This window comes from Balaenoptera ricei, chromosome 7 (genome assembly GCF_028023285.1).
Source record: "Balaenoptera ricei isolate mBalRic1 chromosome 7, mBalRic1.hap2, whole genome shotgun sequence".
NCBI classification, from domain to species: Eukaryota; Metazoa; Chordata; class Mammalia; order Artiodactyla; family Balaenopteridae; genus Balaenoptera; species Balaenoptera ricei.
In genome coordinates this window covers 65,110,267-65,131,976 of record NC_082645.1, presented here as the reverse complement: position 1 = coordinate 65,131,976, position 21,710 = coordinate 65,110,267, and the positions used below count along the sequence as shown (strand labels likewise).

At 39.8% G+C, this 21,710-nt stretch overlaps 1 long non-coding RNA gene across 6 annotated transcripts in view; it reads left to right on the top strand.

The window, feature by feature from the left end:
* The window catches only part of LOC132368564 (uncharacterized), a 547,341-nt gene that overhangs the window by 22,274 nt on the left and 503,357 nt on the right, over positions 1-21,710 (top strand). The window contains exon 1 of one of the 6 annotated variants that reach the window (XR_009504129.1): positions 20,492-20,545. The exons of the other annotated variants lie outside the window; for them this stretch is intronic. This is a non-coding gene — a long non-coding RNA (uncharacterized LOC132368564). Of the gene's footprint in view, positions 1-20,491; positions 20,546-21,710 lie in introns of those variants that run through there. 6 annotated transcript variants of the gene reach the window in all.

Sequence of the window (21,710 nt, the reverse complement as noted above, 5' to 3'; positions counted from 1 at the left end):
TATATATATAATGTAATACAATATATATATAACGTATTACATGGAAAACAGAGAAGCCAGTTCCCACTGCTCACTCATCCCTATATGGTATAGCTGGCCAGAAGGGGTGCCTCTTTATCTTAGACTATGACGTAATTCTATTTAAGTGAACAAAGATCCTTGTGCTACGCAAGTAGAATGAAAGCTGGGGCATTCCATTTGATTACTGTAATTAACATATCATGGTGCTTTTGAGAATTCAGTGAAAGACTTCTCAGAGAACATGGGAGATGGTCTTCTTGTCCTCTGAACCTTATGATAGATTATGTCAGAGACATACACCTCCTCAGATTCCCCCTGCCCCTGCAGAGCTGGTTGCTTTATCTTAGCCACAAACACAAGTGACTGACTGCTCTGGGGCCTGCATGAGTCTGCTGCCTGGGGCTGGCCAGTCACTTGTCTGGGATATTGGCTCTTCCGGGCTGCTGCTGTGCCAATCATTTAGAGTTTCTGGCTCCTCCTACCACTTTGAGACTTGGATGAAACCCCACACTAAAGAGCATGGTATCTGGCTTCCCAAATGGCTGCCAAAGAATCTGGATGATGCAATGCAGTGGGCTGGATGTTAACTCACATGGGATGAACTTTGATCGATACAAATAGGAGAGTGTGGCAGATCAGTCATCACCCTCCTTCCTCCCTTTCATTAACTGACTATCCCATGGCATAGTTTTTCCATACAGCCTTCCTATGCATAGCTTTCCATTCTTTCCTGCCTCTCCTCCCTTTTTTCTCACTCTCACTGCCCTGGGTTTACACCTACCAAATAAAGCAAGAGCACTCAATTTCCCTCAGACTTTGTTTTCTAGTAAACTGGGCTAAAACATAGGCCTGCTATATGAATCAGAAAAAATAAAATTCTGAGAATGTGTAAGGTACAAATGCAGGTGGTCTTAGGAATAACTGATATAGACCTATTTTTATACCAACATCTTCAAATTGCATGCATGATAGCTAATTATTTCAATGTGATTTTAGGGACACTATGGCACTTAGATGTAAATTTCATCTCTTTTTTTTTTTTTTTTCCCCTCAGACTCCCAAGACCCTTCCTTTTTATCCTAATTAACCAAGAATTTATTGAGAATCTAGTGTATGTGAAGCACTATGCAAAGCTTTGGAAACATTTAAAGGTCTTAAGCCTTATCTGTCCTCTATCCTCATAATATAGTTAGGACAGGGAGATAATATACAAGTACTGACTTGTGTGGTCTGGATTAAAGTGCTGTGCCTCAGAGAAATGGGGACATAATTGAAGGTTTCAAGTGTCTAGGAAGGTTTCATGATGGAGATGAAACTTGAATGACATTTTAAAGAATTGATAATATCTGAATTATTAGAGGGGAGACAGAGACCAGGAGGTGAGCATTTCAAATCTGAGTGAAGGCATGCAGACTGTGTCTGGCACTTGTGATGCACTCACTACTCCTGCATTCTTCATAACAGAATCCCTGGGGGGTTATGGACCCTCTAAAACTCACCTCTAGAACCCAGGTTAATCTATGATATACAAAGATTCATAACTTGACAATTTTCTTAACACAGTAACAAGAAAATACAAAATGAAGCAGAATTTAAACTCCAAATCTGGATCTTCAAACAGGCAAAAATTCTGAAAAGGGCCCTCTAAATTTTATTAATAAAAATAAACATTTCTGATGGAAAGGTACCTTCTTGATAACCTGGATGCTTAAGAGTGAATAAAGTAATACATATTAAGTAGCATAGTCAGACTTACAGGATAATTTACACACGAGTGAAAACTGAGATAATAATTCACATTAGAGTAATATTGAATTATGGGATATTCTGAGAATAAGTGAATTGAACTTTTGACAAAAGATAGTCTAGGCCGTTATCTAACATTCAAGTATGTGACCTAATAAATTTTTGTTGATCTGGGAGCAAAATTCAAGAATTTAATTTTACTTGAGGACAGTTTATTAGTTGAGAACTCACAATTCAGCATAAAAAACCCTACTTGAATTTAAATCATTGAATTCAATATAATTATGAAACTTAAAGAACATTTTATGAAGGAAGGGAAAAATAGAAAAATTCCTAAAGACTCTATGAAAAACTCTCATCATTAAGGGGATAGATTGTGTTCCCAGACCATCAGCTATCTCCTTCCTCTCTTTTCTTGAGTGTAATTAAAATTTCAAAAATTCAGTATATGAAGTATACGCTGGTAAACTGATATGATGAAGGAATTTGCTTCAAAATACTCCAGGGAAAAAAAGTTGGGAGAGGAGTGGAGATGAGGATCATGTGATAGGTGGTAGGTCATGAAGGTCCATTATTCCTTCTCTTTTCTTTTGTACATATTTGAAATTTTTATAATATAAAGTTCTTATAAAATCTGATATATTTTCAGTAGATGACAACTGATGAATCAGATCTAAATTTTCTTTGTTTTCTTCAAGGGGTTTATAAATATACATTAATTATTTTGCTTCAGCTAAATATATCCTGTTATTAGGGGTGAGTAAGGCAGAGGAAGGGATAGGTTTGGCAGGAGAGGTGATGGGCTAGAGTTGTTAGATATAAGGAAAACAAGAAGCAGCTTTGAAGACAGAAGACAGTTTACAGGAGTTGATAACTGATCTGATTAGAGGTGGGGGTTGAAGTTTCTGCAATTGAGTAGATGATGGCACCACTAATTCCTGAGAATGTAGAGATAAGATAGGGCTTAGGAGAGATGAAGAAAGATGTAAGAGCATGGTTTGGCTGGGCTGATTTTGAAACAGCTAAAGGGTATTCTGCCCAAGGAACATGTTTCAGTTTTTCATGTTGAAATAAAATATCACAATCCTTTTTTTAAAATATTTATTTATTTATTTATTTATTTTTGGCTGTGTTGGGTCTTCGTTTCTGTGCGAGGGCTTTCTCTAGTTGCGGCAAGCGGGGACCACTCTTCATTGCGGTGCACGGGCCTCTCACTATCGCGGCCTCTCCTGTTGCAGAGCACAGGCTCCAGACGCGCAGGCTCAGCAGTTGTGGCTCACGGGCCCAGTTGCTCCGCGGCATGTGGGATCCTCCCAGACCAGTGCTCGAACCCGTATCCCCTGCATTGGCAGGCAGATTCTCAACCACTGTGCCACCAGGGAAGCCCCTCACAATCCTTTTGATAGGAACTACACCTTGATATTTTCAGAGGTATCCTTCCTTTTAATGGTTTTGTCTGCACAGTCGCCTGTGGGCATCCTCGGGAAGACTCAGGAACCTTTGGCTAGCATCACGTTGCTGAGAAAATGTTATGTTTTCAGGATTAAAAAATTAAACATTTAATTTACATTTAATCACAAAAACAAAAATAAAAACTCCCAAACCTTGATCCTGTTGGTATTTAGTAATGGGGTGCTTTACAACCATTTATTATCATTTCCTCTCAACTCAGTCAAATTGCTGTCTCCTTATTGTAGGTTGAGTAATTTGACCAAAGTCTAAGTGCTAACCACAGGCAAAGTCCAAGTTAAAACTTCACCTTTTTTACTCCTTGTTCCTTTTGCTTGATCTTAAAAAAAAATCTCCACAGTAGTTATAAAATAATAAAAACATATTCATGGAAGAACCAGTAGTGTGTTCCTGTAAGTAGTGTTTCTCGGCTGAGCTCCATGTAACTGAGACCAGAACCATAGCTCCTTCCCTTTCCTATTGCACCTTCACCAAGTTCTTCCAGTTAACAGAATATCCTCTCTGCTCATTTCCCTTCAGTCCATTAACCCATATCTTCTAGGCTAAAAAAACAAACTTCAGTAGATTATTTTAACATATGTATATACGTATGGTAGCTTCTTCACTCCATCCCAGGACAGATTTCTAGCACTAACCAGGCACCTTTTCAGCCTTCCTTACAGAGAAAGATTTTTGTGAATATTAGACTTATTATTATTAGGTAATAACCTTGATGTCTTGGGCTCAGACCAATCATTAATAGCGTTTCCCCTTCAGAGTTGGTTTGGGCAAAAACCAGAAAGGAAATTGGGAGAAAGGAGCAAAGACCTCAACTTTCCTACATGTAAGAAAACAGATTACAGTAAGATTTTGGTGAGGATGGAAGCTTATAGGTGAGAGTATCAGGAGTAAAGTAGGAATGACAAGCCTGGGTAGATCAGTGTGGTGGGATTCCTGCACATCAAGGGGAAGCCCAAAGAACAAGATCTCTGGTAGAAAGGGGTGCTGAAACCGAGAAAATGGGGCACCAAAAACAAGTTTTACCTAGAACTTTACCTGGGGTAGGTTCTAAAACATTCATTATCTTTGGCTTAAATAATACATACTAATTTAAGATCTGCTTTATTCCACTGACATTTTGAATCACTATAAAATCCAATTGTAAAATATTTAGGAAGCAAAATGCAGAATAAATACTTTTTTTTTTTTTTAACTTGATGCCTTAACTTTTTTTAAGAGCCAAGATACTGGGATGTTTGAAGATAAACTTTTAAAGGAGAAATGTAAATGATCTGGGGGGATAATAGAGCATTTTTGTACATGATCTACTCTAAGGTATTGATCAATCAAACAAGTATTTATTGAGTTAACAAGGTCGGTGTATGGATCACACTCCACAGTAATTCTTGACTCAATAATAATTCTGTGCTAAAAATCAATTTTTTTTTTGTATATGCTCACAAAGCATCTATTTAACTAATTGTGCTGTTGACCTTTGCCCAGGATTGGTATTAAAATCATACATCTTTAGTATTGATCACCCTTTAATTTTGTTCTCTTTACACTATTCTGTTCTGTCTGCTTTTAATCTGTCTTTTTATTTAAAGATGAGATTTTAAAGCAATTGACATAATTTCTTGTTTTCAAATCCCACTTAGAAATTATCTGATGGGTATATTTTTTAAATTCAAATTTGGGAAAATTATTGAAATTTGGGATATTTATTGAAAAGCTGGCATCATTTTAGAAGTGGAATGATATCTCTTGGAAAGTTAAAACTTTAATTTTGAGCTTGCTGACATATGAACCAGTAAAAATGTTCCTGGAAGTATCTGTGGTGCTAAAGTATAATTTTTTTTTTTTTTTAAAGATTTATTTATTGATTTATTGATTGATTGATTGCTATGTTGGGTCTTCGTTTCTGTGCTAGGGCTTTCTCTAGTTGCGGCGAGCGGGGGCCACTCTTCATCGCGGTGCGCGGGCCTCTCACTGTCGCGGCCTCTCTTGTTGCAGAGCACAGGCTCCAGACGCGCAGGCTCAGTAGTTGTGGCTCACGGGCCTAGTTGCTCCGTGGCATGTGGGATCTTCCCAGACCAGGGCTCGAACCCGTGTTCCCTGCATTAGCAGGCAGATTCTCAACCACTGCGCCACCAGGGAAGCCCTAAAGTATAATTTTTAAAAAGTTAAAAAACATAATTTTCGTGCAAATATAAAATGAAGATGTGTCCAAGATTTCGTTACCTTGTTAATTAATGAGGGAACCAGTAAGATATTAAGACCAGTTCAAAGGAGAACCGGAAAACATGTTTTTATCAATAAATATCAGTATTGTGTTGATAAATATATCTATACATACACAGTCAGGAATGCTGAAATGAATTTGTGAATAGATACAAAACTGGTTAATATCCTATAGGGCAGTAAAATACAATGTTTGCTTTTTCCCTGGTCTTTCACATGGAACTTACTCTAAGCTCAATATCTGGGAAATAGACGTCTACCAGCACTCTTCCTTCAGTAACATCTCTCTGATGTGTTCCCCCACACACCATGTAGGATGTATCAGAATGGGGAGGGGCAAATATACAAGAGACTTGAAGTAAGTCTCTCCCTTACGCTTCCTCTGTGTAGGCCCCCAGACTCTAAAATAACTCTATTAGGAGAATGTCTTTCTTTATTCTTGATAAAAATTCAACTCCCTCCTTTCCCCTCCTCAGTAAAATTTATTTTTTCCTTGTCCCTTTCCTGCTGCATTTTACAAGAATGTAGACTTGCTTTTTTGGATCAACTAAGGTGTTAAGTGTATTACATTTCTTGGAATACGTATTTTTGTTTATCAGGAGTCTTCATTGTCTTCATGCAAAGAATTTACAAGTACAGGGATATTAGGCATGATGGTAAGTGGTAAAGGAACTAAGTTTTGACATTTGTGCAACAAATATTTCCTGAATCTCTGGTAAGCGCAAGGTACTGTGTATTAGGTGTTGTGAAAGAAATCAAGTTGCATAAAACTTGGTCCTTTCACAATTTGGAAAGTGAAATATCAATAAAATATTTACACAGGTACCTATAATGCAAGACCTGTCCTTTCTTTTAAATATTATGAATTTTTTAAATAATAGAAATGATGGGTGATCAGTGAAGAAAATTTTGAACAAGAGAAAACTAGAAAAAACATTATCCAGAATTCTACCACCTGAAAATAACCACTATTAATATTTTAGAGGAATTTCTCCAGGTTCTTTTTTTTCATGGTCCCCTTTTCCTTTTTCTTTTCTTTTTACATACTTGTCACCTTAACAAACATATGATTTTGCATCTTTTTTTTTTTTTGTAAATCATATTCTTTCTTTTTTTAAAATTTATTTATTTATTTATTTTTGGCTGTGTTGGGTCTTCGTTTCTGTGCGAGGGCTTTCTCTAGTTGCGGCGAGCAGGGGCCACTCTTCATCACGGTGCACGGGCCTCTCACTGTGGCGGCCTCTCTTGTTGCGGAGCACAGGCTCCAGACGCGCAGGCTCAGTAGTTGTGGCTCATGGGCCTAGTTGCTCCGCGGCATGTGGGATCTTCCCAGACCAGGGCTCGAACCCGTATCCCCTGCATTGGCAGGCAGACTCTCAACCACTGCGCCACCAGGGAAGCCCCTGCATCTTTTTTAAAAATTTAGTTTTATATTTTGAGTCCTTTGCATGGCTTCATAGATTGGTTAGTTTTTTTGTTTGTTCCACAGCCTTTCTTCTGCTCCGAGTGATTATAGTTGACCAACCACAATACCCTACTCCTCTGGCAATAAAGATTGGTTTAAGAATGGGCTTGTGACCTGTCTGAGCAGGGGCAACTGTTTTGGGAGATTGACATGAATTCTCAAAGAGGGAGAGTTTTGTGAACTGCCAGGGGCCATATTCCCCACCTGAGAATAAAGCTGATAAGGAAAGGGAGAGGGAGGGAGAAAGGGAGTGGGGGAGAAAGAGAGATTGATTCCAGAAAATACTGTTCGAGCATCTGGATATAGACATGCTGAAGCCAACTCAGAACTGGAACTTTATAATAGTTTTGTGAGCAAAAATATTTTCTTTATTTGCTTAAAATAGTGGAGTGGGGTTTCTGTCACCTGCAACCAAAAAGTTCTGACCATATGCATGTGATTGCATAGTCTTAATAACCATCATTTTAAAATATTTGATTTTCTATGCAGAGACCTTATTTACAGCAAAGGTAATAAATGTGGTCAGGACTTCCCTCGTGGTGCAGTGGTTAAGAATCCACCTGCCAATGCAGGGGACATGGGTTCTAGCCCTGGTCCGGGAAGATCCCACATTCCACAGAGCAACTAAACCCTTGCGCCACAACTATTGAGCCCGCGCGCCTGGAGCCCGTGCTCCACGACAAGAGAAGCCACCATAATGAGAAGCCAGCGCAACGCGACGAAGAGTAGCCCCCACTCTCCACAACTAGAGAAAGCCCGCGCACAGCAACAAATACCCGACACAGCCAAAAATAAATAAATAAATAAATAAAAGATGTGGTCAAAACAAAAAGCGTTCCATACTAGAATTTGTGAAATGTTCTCCCATTTACTTTCCATGATATATTCTCACTTCCTTCCTCCTTCCTTTCCTTTTATTCTCCTTGCATGTTTAGTCTCTTTAAACATTTATTGATTGATTATTTACCATGTGCTCTTCACAGTGCTAAGTGCTGAACACACAACAGTGAGTAGCACAGACTTGGTCCCTGCCTTCTTAGAAATTATGAGCTCACAAAAATGGATAACTAATAAGAACCTGCTATATAAAAAAATAAATAAAATAAAATTCAAAAAAAAAAAGAAATTATGAGCTCACAGACTTCTTTTTTCCTGCATTGTATTGGTATAATATTGTACAGTACAGCATTGGTGGTGTAGCATTTTTTTATGTTTTACTTTGAGTAAAATGGAAATGCTTTTTTAAATAGCAACTAATATTAATATGCTAATATTATTTTTAAAAAATCTCATGATTTTGAAATAATACAATAATGGCTATATAGGTTTTAAACAGTGTAAGTCAAATAATAACTAGAAGCCTTTGAAATTGATGAATACTATAAATATTTATGACGCTATATAACCTTTTGACTTGATTGCTTTTTTTTTTTTAATTGCTTTTGAAATACACATGCTTTAAATTTCCCTCATTTTTTGACTACACATCAAATCATTTTCCTTATATTAATAAGTACAATAGTAATAAAAACTGCACAGAGAGATGCCACAGGTACAGTATGTCTGAGGAGTGGAAATAAGTAAAGTGAATGTTATTTATAGAAGATTTTCCCAAGTTTTTTTCATTTGCCCCTTGAACAACGTTTAGCCCTTTCAAAATGTCTTGACTAAAATAGAATGAAGGTGTGAACCTCCTCTGATAAAAATGTATGGAATATTTTTAGAATGAAATACAAAAGCAAATGGGTAAGGTGATGATAAATGTATTTGAAAGGAGCAAACTTTCGCACCGAAATCGTTACAGAAAAGTTGTTTTCTCAGAAGTAAAGGTAGACCACTTTTCCTTTCGTACAAGAGTGTAGGAGCATCTCGAGCAAGTTTCCTCTTCTTGTCGGGAGTCTGGCCCTCTAAAGGAGTTAAGGGTCACTGCTACTCAGCCTTCCAGAGTCTACATACAAAGCAGAGGTAGTGGGGTTGGGGGTGGTTCTGACCTCCTGGAAGCTGTGACTCCCCTCGTCATGTCAGGAGAGGAACAGAGAGTCTGATACCTGGGCTAGGCAGGACAACGAAAGTACACAGATCAGGTGTGTGTACTGTTGCCTCAGCCCGTCCAGAAAAGATGGCCATCAAAGTCACCTTTTAATGGGGCCCATGGGGTCTAATCCAGACTCTTAAACAGGGGTGGCCAGGGATTCTGGGTCTGGCTTGTCTGGACACAAATAATTCACCAATTATTTTTAAGTAATTAGATGAAAGCCTGTCACATATTTCAAACCTAACATTAATGCTAATTTTCAACCTTGACTGCACATTGGAATCAGCTGGGGGAGCTTTTAAAAGTCCTGATGTCCAAGTTGTACCCCAGACCAATTCAATCAGAATACTTGGGAGTGGAATCCAGGCACCAGTAGTTTAAAAAGCTCCCCAGGTGATTCCAATATGCAGCCAAGTCTGCGAGCTACTGCATTAGAACCTAACTGCCTACAGCTGTATTAGAATCAGGTAGTAACACCTAACTTTTATTTTTTAAGGATAGGCTTTGATTACTTCAGTGGAAGCTCTTGTGACTAAGGAAATAAAGACTTGCTACAAAGTGGCACTTGCTTGGAGGATCCCAGAGAGATTATCATGGGGGCACCTTATGAAGGTCTTCTATCATTTTTCATCCTCTTTTCTTGTTATGTTGGTTCTATATTTATTCTCACTTTTCACTTTTCTTGGTAGATGCTTACACATAGCCATTGGATCATGGGGTGTGTGTGTGTGTTAACAGAGCAAACCTATTTTGAGGGTAGAGCTACTATTACTTGCCTTGGATTGCTTTGTATCTCCACTAAAACAGGGCAAAATGGGGGATCCTCGACTTGAACTGGGATCTCCAGAGTTTGAATTACAGCTGTTCTCAACATCCCAGGCTTTTCCCCCACCTGTAAGGGAAGAGTGTGTTGAGATCAGTTTGCCAGCTAGGAGCTTTCTAACAAAAATGCAGAGTAGGTTAAGTTACGAAGGGGACTTTATTCTACCCCAGCACTAGGTGAGAAGTTAGGTAAAGGTGCCACCATACTTTAAGGCTGTCCTGAGAATGCCATTACCTTTCAACACCCTCAAAAAAGGAGGTAAAGGCAAAATGTTTTTCATCATAAACTAAAGATATTTCCTTTAAAGACTTTACTTCAGAACTAACAGGCCTTTAATCTAACATCCCCTTGCTCCCAAATCTACTCCCTGCCCAATACACACATGGATTTTACTGTAAAAATTCATGTATTCAAACTGTAAGAAAATTGTGATTATTATTTAGAAAGTCCATGGGGGGTTAGTTAACTATCATTGACTTTCATTCTTTTCATGGAACTTCTATATTTCAGTGTAGAATAGAGGAAACAGACTATTAAAACAGGGATCTGGATTTGAGTCTCTGCCACTTGCTCGCTCTGTGACTACTGCCAATTTAACTTTTCACTGCCTTAGTTTCTTTGTCTGTAAAATAGGTACAGAGTTACTTTAGGGACTGTGTAATTACATGTGAAGTTTTTGGTACAAGATAGGGAGTCAGTAATTGGTAGTGTTTAATATTAAAGTTTTGATATGTTTTTAAAAGTCTGAGGGTTTTTCTCTCTTACGTTCTTCAGTAATAATCTATGACCACTGAGTTCCCACACTTGACTGTAAACTCCAGGAAAGCAGAAATTGCCATCATTTACCCCAGTGCCTGGAATAGAGGAGGTGATAAATAAATATTTGCCAAGTGAATGTATGTGTCTGTTGTTGTACATTGTGCTCAAAATCTGCCATGTGAGCAAATATCTTTACTATGATATGAATTTGGAGACACATTCTACTAATGAATGAGGTTGTAAAAACACGATCTTATGTTCCTCATTTGAAAACATTAGCTTGTTCTTCCCAGTTTTGTTATTCTTCTTTGGGTTAGGACTATAGCATAGTGATTAAGAGGCAGGCTCTACAACTGAAGAGCTATACTACCTGGTTGTGAATCCAGACTACATTACCTACTAGCTGGGCAGAAATAAATTAACCGTTCTGTTTCTCAATTTTCTCATTTGTAAAATGGGCATGATAATAACCACTGCACTGAGCTCTTGTTGATGGTTAAATGAGCTAATGCATGAAAGTGCTTAGAATAGTGCCTGCCACACAGTATGAGTGTTAGCTCTTTTGCTAGCTCCTTTCCTGGCTCACCCTATACTGGTTATTGCATCATCCTTCTATTTCCAGGTTTAGGATGAATTGTCTCTGGTTCCTGGAGGAGGCTTTTTCCTGACTTTGCTCTAGTTCACCAGATTTGCCTTCCAGTATTGACACTGTTCTCTCCCCAGCCACCTAACTGGCTTGCCAGCTGCATATCCTGGACTGTATTTCTTGGTTATGAAAGCTCACCCTCTGATCAGTTTCCCTGCGGTGAGCTTCCTATCAGCAAGCATTCTCTTTCTGTCCTCTCCTGCCTTTGCTCCTTGCTGGAGCTCTTCTCTTCTACGTCAGTACATTGTGGAGCCTCTCTTACGGTTTCTCTTGAAAGTCTTCAGCTCTTCACAAGCCCCTCTCCCCAAGCTCAATATGCCTACCTTGATCCAGAGGACACATCTGCCTCCTTCCCCACCTTCCTTCCCTCAGTCCCTCTGGGGCAGAGGGCACAGTTATTCCAGCAGGCTTTTGCTCAAAGTCTTAGATAAGTCCCTGCGGGTTGTATGCAAGGTATTTAAATATTGCCAGGAATGAGAAAAAACTACCTAGCTGCCTGCCCCCACAAAAAACAAACAACTAAAACAATAAAATTAGGGCAAACAGGGGCTCTTGGATAGTAAAACGGATTTGCAGAGCCTCTTCACCTAGCAAGTGCCTAGTGCATAGTAGGGGCTCCTTAAACATGTGTGGAATACTGAGCTGGCTCAGCCTGTCAGCCAGGCTGTAGTCTGGGAAGGACAGCCTTCCAGGGCTCCTGTCTGTACTTTACTTGGGACTCTGTCCACCCCCTTCTTTTGTTGGTTATCTTGAGCTGCCTGAGGAGAGAGCTCTAAGTATTTCACTGTGGATTCCTAGCAAGTGTGAGGAAATGTTTATTTCTTGTCCCCTGATAGCATCATCTAGCAATATTAAAAAAAAAAAAAAAAGGTGGCTAGAGAGAGCCATGAAAAGAAGAAAAAAATGGAATGGTTGTCTGCCAACAAGAAAGCAAACACATGAAAGGAGGGGAGAAAACATGGGTATTGCTAAGAAATGGCAAAAGTGGGATTCCTGATCAGTTCCTCCTTGATCCTTTTATCCATAGCTGACTGTCATGCTCCCTGGCAGCATTCTCTAACTGGGCGTTTGTCTGTCAAGTGACTATAGCTGACTGTTCTGACTTCCTGGGCTGTCTGAGACAGAAACACTAGACGGAGGGTAATTTGCTTCTGGCCTTCTCCCTATACTCCCCCAAATCAAAAGGCCCGTGTCCTTCAATCTAAGTCTGGGGAGGGTAAAGGATTGAACATGCTCTGGATTCTGTACAAATTCCTCGCTCAACTAGGCTGACTGGCTCCAAATTTATTGTAACTTTCCAAGAGAAGATAGTGAAGGAGAGGGAGGGGTGGGCGGGAGATGAGAATTTCAGAGAAAGAGATAAGGAAAAGGAGACGGAGGGAAAGTGGGTCTTAGATGTCTGTGTGCTCTGATTTTTATAATTTTAAGAGCAAATTTTTAAGAATTTACTTGTGTGCCCTCTTTAGAATTCCATATAACGCCAAATCTGAGAGAAAATATGTAAAATACATACTGGGAATGTCATAGGATGAAGGTCAAAAGGTTATTTAAATGGAGAGGTGGTTACTAAATTCCTACTGTTTTTTCAAAGCTCCATCACTGAATCATAAGACTAGGAAAATAAGATTTCTAAGTATTGATAAGCAGCAATTTAGCAATCTTGGAGATAATCATCAAAACGTTTCCCTGTTACAAAGTTATCTTACTTTTAGTTTTCAAACTGGGCCCCCTGGGGTATTAATGTGGAGGAGAATGAGTGCTGGGGGTGGTGCAGAGTTCTCCAAGGTGGGCTGCTCACTGGAACAGATAGGGAGCGTTTCTTCCCAAGTCTTCCTTCAGTGATGGCCATGGTGGGAGCATTTACCCCATAGAAAGCAGCAAGCCTCCAAATCAGTTTCTCCTGGAATGCTCCTTGTTAAATATTTACTAGCACACCCCTGTAGCAGATCTGCTTTTACTTGTTGTAAAAGAGTAAATTATAGGAAATGTCTGTGTAAAATAGAGCTTTTGAGAAAGGTCTCACGGCCACAAAGAAGTTTGAAAACCATGCCTCAGTTGGAAATTTTCTTTTTTTCTGAGCAACACACATAGTGAACATTATAATTGGAAGAACTATGAATCGTTCTACTGTTTACATGGGTATTTGTTTTAAGTGACTGCATTGATTTTATTATTTACTAAAACTATAGCAGTTGCATTACATACCATTAGCTTTCTAATAAATCTACAGCGACAGTTTAAAGTACTTTAAGATGTTTTAAGATACATCAAAAGAAAGAAAAACCCTTGATTGTGAGCTTGGAGTTTAGTAAATTTAGCCTTTATTGGATTAGTCAGTTAAGTAATTACAGAAATGGATGTGTTCCAGAAAAATGCCACTCCTCTAGGTATTATGTGCCAGGGAGCAGTGTTAATATTTAAATTCTTGTTAACATTTTTGTTCCTTTTGGATTATGGTATTGGAATACCATATTGATTTATTCCACATTACTTTTGGCTCCCTAATTTGTTTTCCCTCTCCTGCTTGCTGAAGTGGCTCCCTAAAATTGCACTTTGAGAACTAATACGGTCAATCACGTTATCATCAAGTGTTGGCGATTTAAGCGTTAGATCACTTTCCCTAGGTCTCCACCCCCACTCCTCTTGTTGCTCCTTTCTCAGGCTTTGTTAGGTCAAATGTCAGGTCATTATTTGGACTATTTTTACTTTGGCCTCTTATCCCATGAGACTAGCTGGCTTAAGGGATGAAAGATGCCAAGACGCAAGTTGGGCGTAAGGGGAGGGAGAGAACTCATTTTGAGTTTAAGCCTAAACCATGTTCTTGGCCTGTTAACTAGAGAGCTCTGCATGGGGATTTTGGGCACATGGGCGTTTGATTTCTCATTTCTCATTGCTTCTAAATACCTTTCCCAGGACCTGTGGGGAGGAGAAGTGGCTGGGCTGATGCAGGAGTTGGGTACTTTTGGGTCCCTCAGTTAATAGCATGAATATCATTCCAGTGAGGGCCTCCATGAGTGGCTGTCTGGCTGTGAACTGCAGTTACCTGCCCCAGCCTGTCCCTCAGCCAGGTTTGATGCAGGGCATCTAAGCTGGAGAAGCCATGGTTGTTTCAGGCTTGTTTTTTGTCCTGGTACCAAAACCTGCTTAAGCCTCTAACAGTGATGATTCCATTAGGTACACAGATTCTGACCTTGTGTCCCACTATCCCAGGACTGAAAAACAAGCATAAGGATTATTTTGAGTGCTTGCTTCGGCAGCACATATACTAAAATTTGACCCATACAGAAAAGATTAGCATAATTGATAGTTGCCAGTGGTGAGGGTGGGGTGGACTGAGCAAAATAAGTGAAGGGTGTCAAAAGGTACAAACTTCTAGTTATAAAGTAAATGTCATGGGGATGTAATGTACAGCATGGTGACTATAGTTAATAATACTGAACTGCATATTTGAAAGTTGCTAAGAGAGTAGATCTTAAAAGTTCTCATTACAAAAAAGAATTCTGAAACTATGTACAGTGATGGATGTTAACTAGACATTGTGGTGATCATTTCCAACATATACATAAATCAAATCATTATGTTATGTACCTGAAACTAATATAATGTTGTATGTCAATTATACCTCAATTAAGAAAAATATTTTGAGAGGGGAAAATAAATCAGTCCTTGTGTCATGCAAATAAGGCTCTCTCTCTTCACTGAGAATGAGTTCTTTTGTTGGGAGATTTTTCTGAATGTCACACATACCCCTTCTCCCCCCACTACTAATTTGCCAGACTTGTCTGGATGTGTTTGAATTTAACTAGCAGACCCAGTCTGAGTCCACGGCCAGAGGCTCATCATGCTTCTGCAAGGTTAGTTTGACAAACATGCTCAGGCATGCTTGAAACCCAGCAATGGACAATAGCTTTCTCACTATGTAAATAAAGAAAGGAAGCAGGAAAAGAAGCAGAGGTCAAAGAAAGGAGAATGAAAGGATAGCGTGACACTACGTCACTGTCTGCCTCAGGTCCCCTTTTGATTTGCATTTTGATGTTTCTTTTGGAACAAAAATTGTGGTACACCCACTGGTCTGCCTTTCTCTCTACATCTTGGACCATAAATACTTTGTGGGTCAGGCTTCTTCCGGGCCTAGGTGTAGTGCTCACCAAAAATAATTAAGAAACATTTTTTTTTAAAATTAATTTATTTATGGTTGTGTTGTGTCTTCGTTTCTGTGTGAGGGCTTTCTCTAGTTGTGGCAAGTGGGGGCCACTCTTCATCGCGGTGCGCGGGCCTCTCACTATCGCGGCCTCTCTTGTTGTGGAGCACAGGCTCCAGACGCGCAGGCTCAGTAATTGCGGCTCACGGGCCCAGTTGCTCCGCGGCATGTGGGATCTTCCCAGACCAGGGCTCGAACCCGTGTCCCCTGCATTGGCAGGCGGATTCTTAACCACTGCGCCACCAGGGAAGCCCCCAAGAAACATTTTTGAAAATTAAAAAAAAAAAAAAGTTTTTTTTCTACACAAGGAGCGGTGACCAAAAGTGAACTTAGATGTGAGACTAAAACAACGAAAAAACTTGTTACTTTGCTTTGAACTGAGTACATTGTGAAAAGAACAGGCTCTTTCTTCAGTGTGATACAGTTTTGCCGTGACCACTTTCACCGTGTCTGTTTAGCGAGCATCTTGGGAGCTGGATCAGTTGTGGTGTGCACCTTTAAAGATGGCAGCACTAACTCCTGCGGCCAGCTTCAGCTCAGACACATTGGGAAAACAACTCCCCCAAGTTAGAACTAATCACCCTGATTGATTTTGCTTTAGTTCTGGTCTTTGCAAGAAACAATGGATGTATAGCCAAACTCACTATCCCTATATTTTGTATTTCTGGGACCGTTAGTAAGATATCATAGCAGATAATATAAATTTGATTTTTGTGGGTTTTTTTCTTTTTTTAAAAAGTAGCCAGATGAGCAAGTACATGGAATTAATACAAATAGTGTCATTTCAAATCTTGTTGAAGGTTATAATGAGGACTGTTATCTCAAAGCCTCTTACTAACAGAGGGGGAAGAAAAAGAGCCCCTCCCTAACAGCAAACTAAATTCAGGTGGCCTCAGTTTCTCATCATCCACATTGATCTGTAGTCTAGTGATTTCTGCATTTGTATGAAAATGGCGGTGGTTGGGGCAGAGCAGTCCCATCACCAGCCTCCGTTTGCAAAAGGAGTTTTTGCGAGTTGGAAGCACACAGCAGCAGTACCTGTCTCCCCTTATGTAGTGAAACAGTCCATTTTGGGGCTGAACCTCATCCAGCCTTTCTCCATTCCTCTTCTCTTGCAGCTCTAGGGGTAGCCGTGTGAGCAAGTTCTGGCCAGGGTGATCTAAGTGGAAGGGAGTCTGCGTCTGGGAGCTTCTGCTTCCTGTTGCTTGGAATCCTAGAACCTGAGCACAGGGCCACACCTACCTGAATAGCAAGACAGAAGAGCTTGGGTCCCTAAAACTGTGGATCACTGTGTCAGTTCTGGCCCTCCCACCCAGACTTTTATGTGAGAAAGAAATTTAATCTGTGGCTTAACACCACACAAGTTTATTTCTTGATCACATCACCTCGTCCAATGCTGGTCAGAACGGAGACCCTGCTCATTGCGGGTACCCAGAGGCCCAGGCTGAAGTGTTCCACCTCAACCAACGCTTCCACCATGGCTGAGACAGGCAAAGGGAATGTGATGAATTGTATACTCTTAAAACTTTCACCTGAAAATGACACACATTTCATTTTTTTGGCTAATCCAAGTCACATTACCATGCCTAATCTCAGAGGGTATGGAAGTACAGTCCTACCATGTGCCCCAAAGGGAGGAGAACCAGAGTATGTGAACTGTCCTGATGACTACTGCAATTTCTGTTTTGTTTAAGCCACTATTATTTTGGGTTTTCAGCCACTTTCAACTTTACTGAATCCCAACCAATACAGGAATGATCACATCAGTGCTGTGATCAGTAAGTTTAAACCAAGTCCCATAAGAGAGGTTGTTGCTGAGTGTCCCCCTTATTCTCTGCAGGATTTGCAGGGGTCATTTTCTCCCCAGGGTTTTCTGGGAGAAACACCTCCTCCTCCCATCTCATTTATAATCATCCACGAATCATTAAGATCTAGTACATTGGAGACAAATCTCTAAGAATTCCCACTCCTACCGTTTACATTGTCATCCCTAGCTCCTTCTGTTTAGAAAATGTTCCCAATTTTTGTAAAACAGAGCTCTCTTCTTGCTCAATTCTGCCTTGTTCCTGTGTTCAAAACTTACTCCTGGAGTTCTGTCATCTTTCCCAGTGGCTCTAAATATGTTCTGGGACTTCTCTGGTGGTCCAGTCATTAAGACTCCTCATTTCCAATGCAGGGGGTGTGGGTATGATCCCTGGTCGGGGAACTAAGATCCCACATGCCATGTGACGTGGCCAAAAAAAAAATGTTCTTACCTCCCTCAATTTGGTAATCATCTTCACTTGACCCTATTACACCTTCCAAATACACGGACAAATGGGTTGTTTATAACTATTGCCTTTATTCTCTCCCTGTTCACCTTTTCTGAACCCCCCGTGATGAGGCTTCTGTTTGCTCCACTCCACTGAAACTGTTCTAAAAAGCCCTTGATGGCCTTTATCAAGAAGTGTTTGTCTAAAGCTCTGGAATTCCCTGGAAACATGCTTTCATATATTTCATATAGTGAGATAACAGTAGCAGATAAAAGCAATCATAAGTGCAGTAAAACACAGTAGAACCGCATTAGCATTGAGTGGTTTAGGAATGCATTTTGATCTGCTGTAGGTAAAATCGTATGTCTGACTTTCCCTGCCCCCAAGCACAGGAACCGTCTGTGGCAGAAGGCTGACAAAAGATATTTATTCTTTAAACCAGCCCTATTCTGTAACACATGCATTAGATGTGTAATCCAGAGTGTTTATTTGCTATGTGTAGCTGTCACCTAGAAGCAGGCCTACTTCATTAAAAAAAAAATTAGGTTAGTTGCAGGGATAAAAATTCTATAGACTATTGACAGGGGAAGTCTTTTTTTTTTTTTGGTTACTGGAGAACTAGCCCATACACAGAATGGACCACGCTTGCTCTTTTGCAGTCTCATTCTTTAGCAGGAAAGCAGAGCCGTTATCAGATATGAATATGAAGGACAAAAGCAGCCCTGGAAATACAAAGCAATAGTCTATGTTACAGGTTTAACACACTCATTTAATTTCATTGGAAAAAATAATGAAACTGGTAAAAAGTATTTATGGAACCAGAGGAGAGCATATTTTGCTGGTTTTACTTTATGTTTGAAGTTTTGGGTATAGCTCTGCCTATAAATACCGAAATGCCTAACATAAGGAACGCAGCCTGGGGCATACCCCATAAAACTTACAGTGCAATTAAATGAGCAATTTCCACTGGAAATAAAACGGGCATGTTGCGTGGAATATGAATTAAATTGTGCATAGAGCTCAGGCCTGCACTAGGCTTTGGAGAGGACCTGCTGGTTTCAGTAGCAACCTGTGCTCTACTGACCTACATCTATAGGTCAAGGCCAGTAAGTAACAAAAGATAACCCGCAGTTAGCCTGAAGATCAGGGCATTTCAAATGGTGGTTAATAAAGTTCCCTTGTCATTATGTCTCCTGGATAGCCGCAGCAAAATGATGACTGATAACAAAGGATTAAATCTGACCTTCCATTACACTGTAGATACACTGAGTTCCTCCACTGCGTTTGCTATACAGAATTTTTGACATGTCCCTCAAACTTTATTTTCACCTTCTGAATGTTCCCTCCTGCATCAAAGTCAGCTAGGTGTCCTTAGATAAGCGGTCAGGAAGACTTCAATTAGAAAACCTAAAAGTCATCAACACAAATATCCGTTGATGTTATAAACCACAGTCTGTCCTGGTTCATTTCTGGGACCTTATTTGGAAACTAAAGGTCAATGATTCACTGCTATCCTAAGGGAAAACTCAGCTCAGGAAGGGATTTAGCCCTGTAGCCCTGTGAGGTGCCACATGTATACGTTTGACTCAGGGAGGGACCGGCTTGTATGTACAGAAAACACGTTTATCTCATTTACAGTGTAGTTGGTAAAGCAAGTCCGCCCAAGATAAAGCTTAGCATTTTTTTCTTTGAGAAATCAGGGTGAGGGAAGGAAAGCTTGACATTTTCCTGCCCATGAAAGCCAGAGGATAGCTCAGGGAAACCAGCCCTTCCCTCCCAGTCTTCTCCCAAGCCTCCCACCTCTACTGTGGCAGGAGGAAATGAGGGGTAGGGGTGGGGCTAATAGGCCGGTGACTCGAATGAGTATCACCTGCTATTTAAAACGTTGGCAAGTCAAACAATAAATTATTTCTTTTTGAAATTATGACATTTCACTGTAGTTTTGTCTGTATTCACCTTCTCTTGCCAAAATAAACGGTGTCTGTCATTTTTCTAATTGTAAAAATGTACTACATATATATATGAAACTTTCCCAAATGAAAAATATTTTCCATGGCAGCATATACTTTGAATTTTCCGCGTACGACTTTGTCCCATCCAGACCCACATCTCAGCATATCTTACTTGCATAACGATAATTTCTGTCGTGAACCATGTACTGTTTCCTGCTCTTTTGTCCAGGCGCTGGCTTTCCCTAAAATGAGCAGTTGTGTGCATTTAGATGGCTGACCCGTTCCTCCCCATGGACCTGCAGGCACGGAAGTGCCTGGAAGGGCAGGATGAAAGAACCGAAATCTGGTCTCTTGGAGCCAGGAAGTGGAAAGCTGAAGCTAGTTACAAGAGAGGAAGATGTAGGAGTTAATTAGGAGCTAAACCAGTAAAGTCGCTCTCTGTGTGTGACCTTGTTGTATGGGACATTTCTGTCTTAGACTAAAGGCATAATAAAAAAGACACTTTATTTAGGTTAACAGAGCATTATATAACCGGAAAATTTTAATTTTATATGTATAGTGAATACTTTGTGGAGGAAAAAAGACTTCCCCTCGGTTTATTATTTGAATAAGAAAAAAAACCCACTAATTTTTAATGATGCATTTCTTTCTTTTTTGACGACAAAAGCTTGGAGGCATAAAATTGGGTTATTTTAATCGGAATGGCACCTCCTATGCTACTGGTTTACTATATGTTCACAGTTAAAGTCATTTCCTGTTTTCCTGGGAAAACTATGGTCAGTTTAAAAACATCTTTGTTAATTAGCAAGCTGTGACGCAATGTATCACTGCATCTTTAGAGCTCTGGCGCCAGCTAGTGGCCGAAGAGGGGAGCGGCGTTGTCGCTCTCAAATCGGAGAAAGCGGCAGTCATCTTGTTGCCTCCTCTTAACTATCGTTCTTCCCCATTTTTTCCGGTCAGTATAATGGGGGATCACTGCAGTGTGGCCAGAGAGGGGCAGACGTGATTACAGATGAAAGTAGAGGAAAGTGGTGAGCAGGGGCGGAGAGAGGAAAAGCCAGACAAATGCAGTCGTTCTTCCAAAGGATTTTAGAAGAGATCATTTATTTGAACTACTCCTGACATGTTGATGGAGCAGCTCAATCTTTTGCCAGTGAATGTTTAGCCTTTTGTTTTTCATTTATAGATATATTTGAATATATACTTAGGACATGTAATAACTATGGAACTTCACCACAAACACAGCACTGAGGACAGACACGTTGTAAGTCTAAATTTGTGTTCATTTTTAAGTAGCAAATATTTCTACTGTGAACAGGCTCTGCTACCTTCTCACTGGTACAGCTCTTAAGATGAATAACTCTCAAATGGTTAATAAAGCAGAAACCTCTTAAGATGATATTTGTAGCTGGTACACTATGAAAAAAAAAAAAAAAATTCCAGGCAAAGGACACTTTATTTGGGATGTATGAAGTATGTTTAGGCTTGAGCCCAGTCTGTCCTCCAATTGAAATAGGTTCTGATGATTTGCAGGAAAACTGAAAACATACAGTATTTATTTTAAGAACAAAGAATCTTTGGCAGGCCATCTTTCTCATTTAATTAAGCCATAACTGATCTTACTAGGGTTATGGAGGGACTTCAAATGCTAATAAATAAAACCTGAAGCTGAGACATTTCTTTCATTAAATAGCGGGAGCTGTTTATAACTGTATTACTTATTGCTCAAATCAATTACTAGTACTAATATTTGGTGTGGAATTTATTATGAAAACAAGCTGAAGCTTGTGAAGAACTTTCCTTTTTAGATGTCATTTGTATGTCTATGTATCAGTTAAAGAGAATAAGAATAATCTGAACTGGAATTTCTTATAATAATATTTTTGGAAGGCAGATCTAATTTAAGAGGAGGTTTCAGGCAGGAAAAATTGTCAGTCTTACCTGGCAGTCTAATTTATGTTACTCTGTTTTTGGGGAAATGCATTTAAAATCTTCTCTACGTGAGATAGATGGTAGAATAGCTGGTCATGGTTCTGCTCTGTGAGATTTACATAAACTACTATTTTAAGCTTATTTTACACTTTTGCTAAAAGCTGCATATTTCATATTAAAAATTCGCC